The sequence below is a fragment of the Polypterus senegalus genome, chromosome 18 (assembly GCF_016835505.1).
Source record: "Polypterus senegalus isolate Bchr_013 chromosome 18, ASM1683550v1, whole genome shotgun sequence".
In the NCBI taxonomy this organism is placed as follows: domain Eukaryota; kingdom Metazoa; phylum Chordata; class Cladistia; order Polypteriformes; family Polypteridae; genus Polypterus; species Polypterus senegalus.
The window spans coordinates 40,563,507-40,578,839 of record NC_053171.1 but is presented as its reverse complement, the minus strand read 5'-3'; the positions used below and the strand labels follow the sequence as shown (position 1 = coordinate 40,578,839).

The following is a 15,333-nucleotide window of genomic DNA, read 5'->3' as shown; positions in this document are numbered from 1 at the left end:
TAGGGATTCCAGACCATGAGACCGCCCAGTCCCCTCTGGGCATTCTACCTAACATAAATGAAACAGTCCTCTTTGGATTTAGGATTCTCACGGAAGGGCTTGATGATGATGATGGTCACGTAGACTTCTGCCTTTTAATCCATCCATCATTGTTGGAGCATCATGAAGCTTAGAGTAGGTGGTGGTGGCGCAGGCCACCACCACAAAGAAACCGGAAAAAGAAACAGAAAAGAGAGTAGGGGGTCAGTACCGATAATAGTTTATTAATTAAGTTAATAATTAACTTAAACTACATTCTGATACTGGAAAAATAAATATAGAGTTAGATAAATGTTGATAAAAGTTAAGTAGGTATAATAATATATGTATCTATGATATATCATTAATTAAAAAAGAACAAATTGGTATTAGTGGGCTCCTTTCAAAAAAACGTTAGGGGGGCGCAATTAAACCTATTATGAAATCTCAGGTCGTAAATACTTAAAGGTTGAGAAATGCTACTGTAGGGGATGCTTCTCTGCAGCAGGTCCTACAAGTCTTGTGAGGGGTGAAGGAAAAATGAATGCATCACAATATTGGGAAATCATGGAGCAAAACCTGATGCAGTCTGCAAGAAATCTGCACCTTGGGAGAGATTTGTTTACAGCAAGACAACAACACCAAGCATAGTCAAAGCTACACAGGAATGGTTTTAAACAATAATGTCTACAAAAGCTTCACCAAAGTCAACCTAACCTGTGAAATTGCCTGCTGAGGAAAAAAAATGGGAACACATTTCTAAAATTCAATATATACAGAAATGCCCCAAAATATATCAAAAGTGCCCCTCAAGGAATGGGATGACCATAAACCTCTGGCTTGTAAAGAACAAGGCAATAACAAATCTTTAATAATGGAGAACTGACTACCAAAAAATAGAAGAACAACAAAGCATTTGCAAAATCAAAGAAGGCAAAAAGGATTTGCCTAAAAGGGAAGCCACAGCAGCCAAGTCCCAAAGCAAATCCAGAAATCAAAAAACTATAGAGAGCAGCAACTTTCAGAAATCCAACTAAGCAACAGAAAGGTAATACTCACAAAACAAAACTCTCAAAACTCCTTCAAAGGGCAAACAATGAATCTCAAGGAACTCCTTTAAAGGCTGGCAGGGATTCCCTAGCGACGAGTTGAGGGAGGTCTCATCTCTTGGCCATGCACTCATAAAATTCTAGAAAAATAGTAGAACATCATTACATACAAAGAAAGTAAATAATGCATAAAAAGAATGAAATTAACAGGAAATTTATTATTTGACAAATAATGAATGGAAAGAACAATGTTAACAGAAGTGATTAAAAACAATAAACAATTTTTAAAAAAGAACAAAAAAGAAATTTAAACATAAGTCATGGGAGGAACATTGGCTAAAACTTAAAACAAACAAATTCAAATCAGAATCCAATATCTTATAGCAAATGCAGGGGTTACAGGCCAGTAAATCCAAACATAAAGCACAGATCATAAAAACAGAATTTGAGAACCACAATGAAATGCTGAATCTCCAATGTAACTGTAGCTTCCCCTCAGATACTTAGCTTGGCCAGTGCTCCTCATGCCTGATTTGGTTGCTCTGCCTCTTTTTGTTCTACTGAAAGGAGACAGGGCAGATAACTGACAAAACGTTCTGTGACTCATCAGACTCTCAGCCCAGTGCCCATGCTTCAGATTTTCAAAGCTAAATCTTTGAATCTTGTGTGTATAGAGTTAATTAGCGTATAATGATATTGACTTTTCATTTAATTTTGCACTCTCCTTTGGTCATTTTCATATTTAATAGTTAGGGGTTTCATTTGTCTCATTAATTTTTACTTTTAGAGTTGCTTTAGAAAGTTGTAACTTTTATGACTTGTTTTTTTTTGTTATGTAGTTGTTTATGGTATGTGATTGGTGAAAGGTGTACAGCAACAAAATACTTAACAAAAAAAACAGACCATCACGACACTAGCCAACTCCAAAACGGGCCTCACAAAAGGCGGCCAGACCCCAAACTTAAGAAGTAGGCTTACATTTCTGGTCAGTCCCAAAATGGACTTTAGGCTATATAAGTTCAAAAATACATTTAAATCTCCCAAATACACAAAAACGTGCTTAAAGGGCGATGGAAAAATCAGAAAACCTTTGGACTGTGGAAATAAGGCAAACAATGATTATTTTTAAAAAGGAGAAATTATTTATATTAACTCTTTTAGGGCGGATGTCAACTTTTGCCGACAGCAGGGCTTGAGGGCAGAGGGTTAGAGAGCGATAATCAGCTGTAGATGTCGACAAGACTCACTGTTACGTTATAGGTAGACCCTCTTTGCTAGGAGGACTGTTAGACTCGTTGACTTATGTTGAATTTCAGCGTGTATGTGAGCAGCGTAGAGTAAACTACGTCTAGAATGGCATCGACATCAGGCAAGAGAGTGAAGAGAATGCACAAAGCGAAATGCGTTGTGTGCATTATTTATTTATTTATTTAATTATTTTGTTTGCGTGTTATCTCTGGATCAGACTTTGACTTACTGTAATTTGTGATTTGATTGCAAATGATCTGGAAATCGAAACGAAAGACAGGTAGCTGTTTTTTTTCCAGAAAATGCCTTTCAGCTTATAAGTGATGAGACAAACAGGTATGTAATAAGGAATAATAATAATAATTAATTTTATTTATAGGGCACTTTACATTAGCAGTAAATCTCAAAGTGCAACATAAAAAGTTTAAACAAAGGCAAAGCAAGATAAAAACAGAGATAAAACAACAATAATTTTAGCATTTTTTTTAATATGCTTTCCTAAACAAAGTCCTTTGCGAATTTACATACTGTAGGGGCTCTTAGAACAAAAAAAAATTGTTATAAATAAGTATTTTATGTTGAATTATGTGACACCATTACTTTTTAGAAAACTGAGGTTTTTGGGAAAATATTCAGCCCTGGGAGAAAAGGAAAAAAAAATAATAATTAGCCCTAAAAGAGTTAACAAAAAGAGGCCCAGAATGTCAAAGTAGGAAAAACAGTAAAACAAGTGCAAAACGGGAATGCCTTAAAAGACAACCCAAAGCTTACAAATCTTAGTCTGCAAACCAGTAATCAGAACCCAACAACTACAAGTAAAAATCCAATAAATCAAAACTCAAAAGCAATACACACAAAATGATGTTAAACTTTGAACATTCAATGATCTCTGAGGGGCTCATCTCCTCCACCAAAATATAAAGGCTAAGTGTGCAGTAACATCATGGTGGCCCCACTGTGATGCCCCATGCCTATGGGACCCCAGCACCACCTTGAAACCTTGGTATTTAGTAGTTCATAGACTGAACTGATCAGTGTTGAAGAGAGTTAATAAAAGGACAAAAATAAACTGTAAAAATGTAAGCCTTTATTTACAGGTGCTCAAAACAAATACCAAAATTCTAAATCAAAAATCAAGTGTAAGGTCATGCAATTACTTATAAAACGCATACCTTAGCAATAACGCACACTGAAAGAAAATTAATTACAAAGAAAATATTTACAAAAGAAAATTAATCTTTCCTTCTTCTTCCACAAAAAATAAAGGTCATCAAAAAATTATTCTTCAAAAAGAAAACTATTCACAAAAGTACACAAATGTCTGTCTCACTAGTTTTCCGCCTCACTAATTACCCCTGTGACTTTACTCCCTGCTCTCTTCTTCCTTCTCTTATCTCACTGCTCTCAAAGGTTACATTTCCCTAGCTGGCTGGAAAAAAAATAATACCTCTAGTGTTCGCCATGTTCTTTTATATGGCCTCGGGGTTGGCATGATCAACAAGTGATGATGCTTAATCCATCCCCATCAATTGGAGTGCACGTCACATGCTCTCTCAATCAGGAACTCTACACTTAAGAGTTTACACACTCAGCGGAAGGTGCATGTCCACAGCTAGATAAGCTTCAACACTCTATTTCTCTCTCCAGTAAGTATTCCCACTATTAGTCCAGCTTTCCCCTTGCTGACATACTAACACTCTCCACTGAGCTAATGAATAACATGGGCTGCTGTCTTTAATGGCCCCGAAGTGCATATGGGTCAGTCAGCATTTTATGAATGTGTGTGCCTCGGGTGAGCGCACTTGTGCAGCTGCATAGCCATCAGCTTACTGGAGGCCGCTTGCACCAACTCATTTTGTTAAAGGTAAGTACTGATAACTATTTATAACAGTGAAAGTAGAACAATAAACAGCTAACTAAATTACATTGCGTTATAGCAATTAAGGCCTTAAGGCTCATATACACAATATATAGTAATATTAGAAAAAAGTACATAATAATAAAAATTGAAAGAATAAATCCTGAATGAAACATAGCAGCTGGCACTTGTCACTAGGTGTCATGGTTGGCATTGTGACAACATTTTGTCCAAGAAATTATTTGTCAATATTTTGTTTAATATCTTGGTTCTTGCAATTTTTTACTTTACAACTTTCAGAATTTAACTTCTTTTTCATGTTTTGGGCTTGATGCATGGTATTCTGTCTCTATAAAGAAAATATTTATAACATTTACTGACCATAAGTTTAGCCTTGCAGTTAGGATCCTGATGCCTCATTCATAATGGCGTGCGTAGAATTCACACTATAACATGGCGTAAGCACAAAAGCGGAAATGTGCTTGCGCACAAAAAAATCCAGATGCATAAATTTGTGTGTTCACCCACTTCCACGTTCTTCCACTACATAAATCCCGGTCAGCGTGAAAAGAAACACATGTGCACGCGCCTGCCTGTCCCGCCTCGCCTCCTCCCAGAATTATGCCTCTTTGAATATGCAAATCAATATAAATAGCCCTTAAGCTCAGCATTCTGTGAAAAGGCAATGGCAAAAGCACGGAGCGAAATAGAAAAAGTTCAGCAAATACCGAGTGGAGGCAAAGAAAAACGTACTATTTGTTGGTTTAAACAGTGGTATAAACAACAAAAGTTCATTGAGTGACATAGAGTGTCAGAGAAACTCGAAAGCTCAAGTTCACAAAGTTGCACAGTGCCTGAAATAAAAAAGAAGTTGTCAGATATCAAAGTTGCTGTAAAAAGGCGAGTTGTAGCCCACCGTCTGAGTGTCATACGAGAGCTTATTAGGGTAGAGAGAAAAAAAGTCACACAGTGGGGAAAAAGCATGAAATGTCAACTTTAATCTCGAAATTTCCACTTTAATCACATAGTTTATTTTGTGATTAAAGCAGAACATCATAAAATTCATCTTAAAACGTTTAATTTACTAGTTTCTCAAATCCCATCGTAACTAAAGTAGCATGTTAAATGCTTTGTTTTGCATTTGATCTTCTATGGGCTCTATGTGTGTGAATCACTACGTGCATTCCGGGCTTACTCTTCCTCCGACAGGACACAGAATCCATTACATTCGTGGTATCACAGCTCTCTGAATAATTAAAATACTGAGATGTATACTTGATATCATTTTCATGATAATAGGAGTTAAAGCATGCTATTAAACATGGAAACACGGTGGCACAGTGATTGTTCATGTCTCACGCAAGATGAGACCGTGCACCGTGCGCGACCTTGATGAAATCATTTATTGCAGCAGTACTGCCTCTTTCAAACGTACTAACCCCCAATTCCTGTCCTTACTTTTCTTTCTCCAAATACGCAATAGCCACACAATCAGCTCTGTGATAGATGTTAAGCCATCTGTAAGCTTGGAACACCAATTCTTCAAAACCTTTAAGGAACATTGAAATATCTTCATAGTACATGTTTAATTATTCTATTCTTCCAGTGTCACGCCAGTGCCAGCAAGTATACAGTGTGAGGCAGGAACAATCCGTGAACGGAGCACCAGATCCTTGCTACCGCATTGACATCGTGTCCTCACATGTTTAATTATTAACAATATAGGTTATTTAAATGAAGTTAAAGTTTTATCTGTATAATATAATAAACATATTTTGCTGCATTTCATCTTAAAAATGATATCGTTATCATATGTAAATATGCGCTTTAAAAAATGGCTCAGGTTGTGCAATATTATAACTGTATCGCAAATTTACAGTGAGGTGATTGTACTAATAAGTACAAACAGTTCTACAGGAAGCACTTGATGGACTGATTGAGTGCAGTTATATTTCTGGGGATGAAACTGTTTCTGGACCGCGAGGTCCGCACAGGAAAGGTTTTGAAGCGTTTGCCGTGTGAGAGCAGTTCAATAGACAGCATGGCTGAGGCAGCGTGTGCTTGATGCTGTATACCGATAATTCTCTTTCTGATCAGCTGCTCCGAGTGGTGCAGTGAGAGTAAAACGGAAAAAGATGATCCACTGTGGCAACCCCTAACAGGAGCAGCTGAAAGAAGAAGAAGAAGGTGCAGTGAGAGTAATCGCGCTAAAGCAGTTTTGTATTTAGAGTAGTTAGACCATTTTGTGGACCATTATATTGTTATCGGTTAATTACAATCAGATGCATTAAACTAATAAACAGTATGCAGTTAATTTCATTGTATTTATAAAGCCGCGTCAGGGATGTGGATCTAAAAAAGAAGGGTAATCACACTGGAACAGTAGCACTGCTTTGACACTGGGTGCCACCAGTCTGCAAAACCGAGCGCAGAACTTGTGTACGTCAGGGTATGAGCTACTGTGGAAATGTGGAGGGCTTTATGGCAAGTTTAGGTTTTATACATCACGATTTGAACGTGGAAATAGGCTTGTGCAACATTTTTTCTGCATACGCACCATTTATACATGAGGCCCCTGGTCCTTGAATTTCACTTAAAATTAGGGAAAGACTGTTTTACAGGATTAAGAATTCTGGCTTTGATTGGTGACTTTGACTTTTGCTTTATTTTATGTTTAATAATCAACTATCTGAAGCTGTGGTTCTGAGGCTAGGGATTTGCGCCGGCAATCGGAAGGTTGCTAGTTTGAATCCCATAAATGCCAGCAGTGATTCCACTCTGCTGGAACCTGGAGCAAGACCCTTAACCTGCAATTCCTCCATCCTGGGTATGACTACTTGCAGGAAAAATTTGGGGGTTGGTGGCAGGATTGGCACTCCAGCCACTGTAAGAAACTTACCCAGTTCCTTTCCATTTGAACTAGTGTGGTGCTGAGGTGTCACCTGTTGCACGCAGGTGATCCTGGGGTGGTTTTTTTCAGTGGTGAGTGTAGCAATGTACTGTATCCGTGTACGTTCCCAACTTCTTAGTATATGACACATCCTCTTTCTCTGACTGTTTTTTTTTTCCCTAGAGACAGTCTATTCCTTTCCTGGTTTAGACAAACCAGTTTCCATCTTCAACATTAAAAGCACAGGATTTTCCTCCATATCTTTTATGTGACCATGCAGGAGATAATCCATCATCCTTTAGCTCCTCTGCTGCTATTCGTATAAGAATCAGGTCACCAGTCTCATTCTGGCTCCTTGTGTTAGGGTAAGGTTTAGGGTTAAAAATACTGGATGTAGATCAGGACCTTCCAAAGATACTCCGGAATATCCAGGAGAACAAGTCGGTAGCTGGAAGGCACAGTCTATCTAAGATCAGAACTACCATACATTTCTCTGCCTGCAGTGCTAAGTTTTGGTAGACTTCTAGTTTAAATTTAAGGCATCTCTTAGTTGGCAAAATACTCATCCCATACCACAAGGAGATGGATGCAGCAGTGGGACTCCCTAGACTTAGTTTTCACTCTAGATTAGAGTTAAGGTTAGGGTTAAGTCTTCCATTTGTCCATCCATTTATTTTTGAACTTGTGACTTTCATTACAAGGAATCGGAAAGCTGAAGCTTATTCTAGAATAAATGTGGGCAAGGCAAGAACTACCCCAAATATGATGAAAGTCTTTCATAGGGCACACAAACCCACTCATACCAGGCCAAATTAGTGTTGCCAATCAATTGAGCATATTCATCTTAGGGATGCAGGAGGAAGACCGGAATATATGGACAAAAGCCATGTGAACAAGGTATGAACTCCATAAAGATTGCTCCTCAGCTACAAACATACAGCCCCAGTCTTCAGCATGTTATATTTTCTTCATGCATTTCTTCTAATTCTAAGTTTATTAAAAAGAAAGTTCTAAGCCATATTTCTTTTACTTTATTTTATTCTGGGTGTAATCTTCTGTTTGTCTCCATCCCTTCCGCTCTATTGGTGCCTTGCAGTCCGAAGGGCCTCCTTTATGCTACTTATCATCGCCCTCATTTCCTTTTCTTGCCGTCGCTTTTATTTGCTCATTCAAAACTCTCCAAATTGTCAATTTAGTTCTTTCATCATTTGCTTGAAGTATTTCTTTACTTTGAGCCCTTCTTTCCAGGCCCATTCTGCAGTTCAGCACTCTCACACAATTCTTCCAACATTAAAATTGTACACATTATTTAATAATGTGAAGTGAATGCCAGAAGTGTCATAAGGGAGAAGTGCTGCGTGAGCGACCCAGAGCGCAGTGCACAAAGCTGACATGATAATGATCCATTCCTAGTACAGCTTTATATGCATGCAATTTACATACTGAGGAGCTTGGCGACAGCATAGCTAATCTCCCACAATTCTGTTGACAGTACTTATTTGCATAACGACTGTACTTGCATTAAATAAGTATAGTATTCGATGCAAAGGTCTTCTTTAAATGACCCTCCAAAGAACCTCCTGCAGAGGTGAAGATTCTTGGGACTGAACTCTACATCTCTCCAGGATATCTTGAACAGCTTGAAGTTCTCATCTCCTGTGATCACAAAAGTGAACACTTGCAAGACTTTCTAATACCGAACCCTCAATTAGCCCATTAAAAGTGTTTGACGTCTGCTCTGTCTCAGCTGAACAGCAGCACTGGGCATATGCACTCACTTTATTGGTGACATGTGGATGCAAATAGCAGAGATTTCAGTATTATAAATGAAAGACCTCTCAAAACAAACGTGTATGCTAATTTGCATAATGCTTTTCAAACAGCCGCCGGAAGTGTGTGGGGGGTGGGGGTTAATATAATGTGGCGATTTGCAACGGCCAATTAAGACTTCCTTCTATCTCACCGTGTAACTCAGAGGAGATAAAGCCCGAGTTGAGCACTGCTTTAATGCAAGGTGGGAACAACTAGAGTTCCAATTACGTGGGCTTAAAGGTAATCTGTCTTGTAGCAAATGAGGAATTCTGATTTCTGTATCTCTCCTTTTTTAAGATATGGCAGAACTATGTGCTCCAGTTGTATTAAAAGTGATATTCTGAATAACAAAGCCTGGGACTGCATAATTAAACTCTCTGTTCTCTTCCTGCAATTAAATATCTTTGAGTGTACGTCTTTGCCAGGCAGCCGCGCATTAGCTGTTAATGAAACAATCCCCTAACGGTTCCGGCGCTTCCATAATCTTCTGTAAAACATTTTGCCAGATCTCGCTTATCTTAATAATTACTTTTAATTGGGAACCATTCCTGCTGGACTTCTGCCAACAGTGCTCTGCTAAGGGAAAATCCATTGAAACCTGCTTTTTCAATAGTTTTTAATTTAATTGATAAATAAATCTGTTCAATATTAGAGCATAATAAATTGTGCCACCCTCTCCCCCCACCCCCCAAGTGCCTCTAGAGGGACCCTCTTAGTGGTGTTAGCTGAATAAGCTGATCAGCTCCTCAGCCCAGCAAGCAGGAAAGCCTCATTCTAGTTTGGACGAAATGTGAATTTACAATGGCTGAACGCAAAGTCCGCTGATCCACTGTGAATTCTTCTAGAGAGACAGACTGAGGGATCGGGTTAGTCTTAAGGAGAGAGACTGCCTTTCCATATCCAACTTGTCTGACCAGGGGCAGCCACACTGGGGAAAAGGAAAACAAAATTCTCCACGGAGCATCTCTATCAGACCGGCCAATGCAATTATACTGGGGCACAGGACAAAACACTTCTCTGAGCCACACCTCAGACAGATTAGCCTCCGTTACATTTAAGAAAAAGGTGTGAATGACTAGCCTTGTCATGCGGAAAAATAATTCCAGTTTACAGCAGAAGAGTAGTTCGATTTCAGTTTTTGGTGGGGGTCTATATGCGAAAAAGTGTTCTCCAGTCATACTGGGAGACACTCCATAGTCTCTCCTCTGCCAGTCCAGCCAGCTTTGGTAATCTGATAAATAAAAGAAGATACAGTACACCTGACTTGAACATTATTATTAATATCATTGTGCATACTGACCTGACCTGTATACTGTGCATGTAAGACATAGAAAATGTAGATTTAAAACCACTCTGTTTAGATATATCTACTAAAAGTAATATCTATCTATCTATGAATACTGTATATATACAGTATATAGAATGCCCTTCATAATGTGGACAAACACATTTTTCCTTGATTTACCCCTCTCTTCCACATTTTAAAATTGCAAATCAAACAATTCAGACGTGATTAAAGTCCACATTGCAAACTTTTTAAAATTGAAGATTAATTAACAAAAAACAGAAAATATCACACAATGTTTTTAAGACAAAAAGAAGGCAAAAAAGAATTGCCTGCAAGTCCCAATATATAAATCAAAAAACAAAATCCTAAAGACAGAGCCAGAAATGTAAAAAAAAAATAAAAACCAGTAAGCTGAAAGATAGCAGTATCAGAAAAGGCACAATCACCAAAACACCAAGCACAATCAATGAATGGTGAGGGACTGCATGCCCCATACATATTTATAGGGCTGGGGGCAGTCCCTCATCTGTGATTGACAGGTGGCACCGCCCCTCCGGGAACCACCTACAAAATACATGGAAAATCAGAGAACAAATTTTAGCATGTAGAAAGTAGATAATGAACAAAACTGACAAAACATCCATACATCTTCCAACCCGCTGAATCCGAACACAGGGGTCTGCTGGACCCAATCCCAGCCAACACAGGGCACAAGGCAGGAACCAATCCCGGGCAGGGTGCCAACCCACCACAGGACACACACAAACCACACACTAGGGCCAATTTAGAATCGCCAATGCACCTAACCTGCATGTCTTTAGACCGTGGGAGGAAACCCACGCAGACACGGGGAGAACATGCAAACTCCACGCAGGGAGGACCCGGGAAGCGAACCCGGGTCCCCTAACTGCGAGGCAGCTGCGCTACCATGCCGCCCCAAAACATACATAATTAGCCAAATATTAAAAATAAATAACAATATTACCATAAATGATTGTAATAAATGAATCAAAAACAAGCAAAAAAGATCCCTAACACATAACACCCACAAGAAAAATATACCTCTTTCTTGGAGACAATCCAACATGCAATCTTTACCTTAATATAAATGAAAGCTTATTTATAAAAAAAAGCATAAAAGTGCAATAGCAAAATTAAGACAAAATTGAAATGCTTATAAAGACAATCCAAAGCAAACAAGTTTAAAAATCACAATCTAATATCAAAATCTTTTTTACAGTTGTCCACCTGGAGAGGCATACGTAAAGTTTATGAAACTCTTTGCTATTTCGTTTTGAATATTAAAAGCCTGATCTCCATTTTGAGAACTAGTTAGGCCTATAGCCTTCCATCTTCCTGGGGCCAGAGTTGCCTTGGGTGAGATCTGTTCTGTGAGCTTTTATGTGGGCCTTAACCCTTTACTATTTAGTGGGGCTGCAGTATTCAAAACAGTGGGGTATTTCTGGTAAATGTTGTAACAATAAAATTCTATTTTGAACTTTAAAAGCCAGAGCCTCAATTTAGTGGCCTGCCCGTGGTGGTTGAAGGCTGGCTGCCTGGGCTAAGGCCATATCTGGGGAGGCTAGTGAAGGTTCTAACCTGTTTTGTGGGACTTTGTGGAAGCCTCGTCGCCTTTCTTGCCATGTTTGTATTGCCACAACACAAAGGTTTTCAGTGCAAAAATAGTTTTGCAATAAGGTGGCTGGAGTGCTGACCAAACAATTTCATGCTTGTGACACTTTTTATTCATTGTCAGCCAGAACAGAAGGAGTTATAGTGTGATATCATTGGTAGTCTACGAGGCAGTTGTATTCCAAACCAAAAGCAGAATCTGAAAATGGCTCAGTAATTGTGCAACACCCTCTCCCTTCCCTGTTCACTTGTGTACTCGGTTCTTATAAGAGACTCACCAGGCTCCCAACGTGTGACAGTGTCCATGTATATTTGTGTAGGTTCTGTGCTCTTTCTCTGTTTCTGTTCAACATTATCCTTTATGTTTGTTTTGCATTCATTTATTCATGTTATATTTTTAAGTATTGTATACAGTGCTGGCCATATAAATGGATATGCACTTAATAGCAATAAACTGAATCAAATTGGGCTGACAGCTTAATCCAAGGCAATTTACAAGATTAGAATGCAGTACAAGCATTTCGGCGGCATAACTAGAATTTGATGGACCATAGTGCAAAAAAAAAAAAATAATTGTGTCCTTCCCCCTTTCGTGAAATTACATTAAATCCAATTAAAAATGACCACCATCGATGAAATACATCAAGCATATAAGTTACATAAAAAGATAATAGACATATGCTCTGTGAAGATGGAGGAATGATAATGCCCTTAACATTTTCCTTCCAATATCAAGTAGGCAATCATGTTAATAAGCATCTAGCCTCTATGAGGTCAACCATAGGCGTAACGCTGCCACCCTCACTGCCAATAGTGATGGCACTGAATTGTTTGCATACATTTGGAGTAGAGGTGGATTAATAGGCTCACTTGGGGTCTCACAGTTAGGGTCTTACAGGGTTTAAAGCCCTTAGAACTCACTGACTCCACATACATAGAAGGACAAGCTCATTCTAGTGAAACTGAAATGTAAATTTAGAAGGACTAGACCCACAGTCCTCTGAGCTCCATTATGTAAGCCTAGATGGACCAACCCTAGATGGAATGCCACATCAGCGCACATACCCACCCATATTCATTCAAGTCTTGAGGAGCTTTACAGAAAAGCAACATAGAACACACAATCTCCTTACAGAGAGCAACCAGAATGACTATCAAACCTGGATCTCTGCAGCACTAATCATTGTAATCATTGAGCTGCCGTAATATATTGCCAAAAAAAGTCCTCCCATTCAATCCATCTCTAAAAGGACACACACAAAAAAAAGAAACCTTTCCCACATGCACCTCAGTCAGTTTGATTAGTTTGGCTGCTGTAAACTCGAAAAACAGGGAGGAAACATTCAGCTAGACCTGCCAGGACAGCCATTCTGGGAAACAATTTCAGTTGTACCTCATGCATATTTGTCAAGGCAATTATTCAAATGAGAGAAGAAGCATCTCGTAGACACAGGTCAGCCTGCTATTCTCGGAAACACCGATTACCCTGCAGCCAAAAGGGCAAACACTATCGTACTGGGAATTAAGGCAATGTTTCCCAGCTTCACTTTAATTAGTGCAGCCATTTGGACACAGTTTTTTGTCCTGCTGTTGGGTTATTGATGTCACGAAGAACATGCAAACATATTAAAAACTTTGCTTTATATAGCATCCCTCTCTCCATCAAACAACATCCAAAAGTGCAAGACCTAATACACCAGTTTACATTGCCTTTCTGCTGCGGTAGCACCAGTGGTTCAGTGCTGAGGACTCACCTGGCAAACCAGTAAGGAAAAGGCAGCTCTTCCAGTGTATATGAAACCTGAAATGATGAATTGTGTATGCCTTCAGCTCATATTTAAACCTGCAGATACAAATAAACAGAAAACGTGGATGTCAGTGTCAGGACAAGTCAGTTTTAAGTGTCACACATTTTCCTAAAACTGGCAATATGCGCATAAAGATAAAGGATATTTTGAATGACAGCTGACGTTATTTTGAAACGTTCCCATTGCATGAGGCTGCTAATAATACTGCTGGCAGATTTTGGCATTAATAATTCTTAGTTCTCTTTTTTAAATGTGTTTGTCACATAAAGTAAATGAGCCATAACATCGTCTTTTAAAAGCGGAAAGCTTGAAATAGACTTGAGAATGTTGGTTTCTAGAACAAGAAAAGTAAATTGTGTAAACATCACAAAGAAAAAAAAAGTAAATGAATAAAGGATTTAAAGAAAAATACACAGAAAGACTATAAATAATGACCTGCTGGGCGACTGAACATCAGCACAGAAAAATAATGGCTCCGCTTTGAAAATCATTTTTGCAATGGGCACAAGGATTAATAACAAACACATAATGCTGAAATCTATAACATCCACACACTCCTCCATCTGTGTGCGGTCTTGTGGTGACCTCGCAGGCCAGCCGAGCGACGCCGAGTGAAATCTCTCAGCTGGGAGCAGCGTCTTCCTATTTGATTGGTTTGATTTTAAATGATAGAAAGCTGGTTGTCTGCTGAGATCCTCGACTGTTATAACAGCCGCTGCAATAAGCAGCCAAATCTGCTGAATATCCACTCCCTAAGTTATTGCTCTGATCTGTGGGGACCTTCACAAGTGCTCACCTTCAGAATTTACCTAATAATTTATTATGTGTTCATTAATTGAGATTCAGGTGCTCACAAGCTATAATTAGCCTTGGTGAATTTCTGTCAACCCCCATAAAGAGCTCACAAGGAGCAGACAAGCAGGGAGACAATACTCCCACCTTTAGGCAGCCGCCTTCACAAACTGACAGTGCTATTTAGGGGCCCCAGCATTTATACAAAATTGAATTCTGGGTGAATTCGTTCTTTGAATTATCAGGAGTGTGTCATGGTGGCACAGTGCTTAGCACCGCTGCCTCACAGCTGGTGTCCTGGCTTTACATTCTACTCTGGACCCTAGCCGTGTGGAGTTCCTGTGTGGTTTGTTCTCTGCTGGTATTCTGTTTTTCTTACCACAACCCAAAATGTGGATTTGATTAATTTGTTGTACTCTTCAGAATGAAACAAACTAGCGGGAGGAATAGAAAAAGATCAGAAGTTTAAATGAACCAAATTCAAATAATGTTTATGTCAAAAGCAATATATGAACCAAAAATCAAAGATGAGAAATCATGCCTAACATTCGTTACCAGAGAACTGAGAATTGAAAGTCTACAGTGTGGTCCAGATCTAATTATGCAATTATGAAAAGGCGAACACATCGCACCCGCTTTTCGATGGACAACCGTTAACCCGCCAATTTGTAATGCAGGGCAGGTGCTGCCATCAACAAAAAATTTTTTTGTGAATTCTCTATGCAATAAACTTAAGTTATAGCGTAATGAAAATTGCATAATTAGATCCGGACCACCATATATTGAGAGTCGTGTTATTGTGGAAAGGTTTTGGGGGTGACCCTAACCTAACTTTGTTATGTACTCCTGGGAGTATGGGTCAATTCTGCAACCAGAACTGGGTGCTACTGGGCTTTCCCCATTACAGAATTTCTTCTCTCTTCATGAATACCTAAGGC

At 39.0% G+C, this 15,333-nt stretch overlaps 1 long non-coding RNA gene across 1 annotated transcript; it reads right to left on the bottom strand.

Annotated features, from left to right (window-relative positions):
* Window positions 1–375: 375 nt before the first annotated feature.
* LOC120518708 lies at window positions 376–14,283 on the bottom strand. Its single transcript, XR_005631282.1, has 3 exons — window positions 14,039–14,283; window positions 13,550–13,638; window positions 376–1,207 (listed from the first exon to the last, which is right to left on the bottom strand). It is a non-coding gene; the product is annotated as an uncharacterized LOC120518708 (long non-coding RNA).
* Between the last annotated feature and the right edge of the window lie 1,050 nt (window positions 14,284–15,333).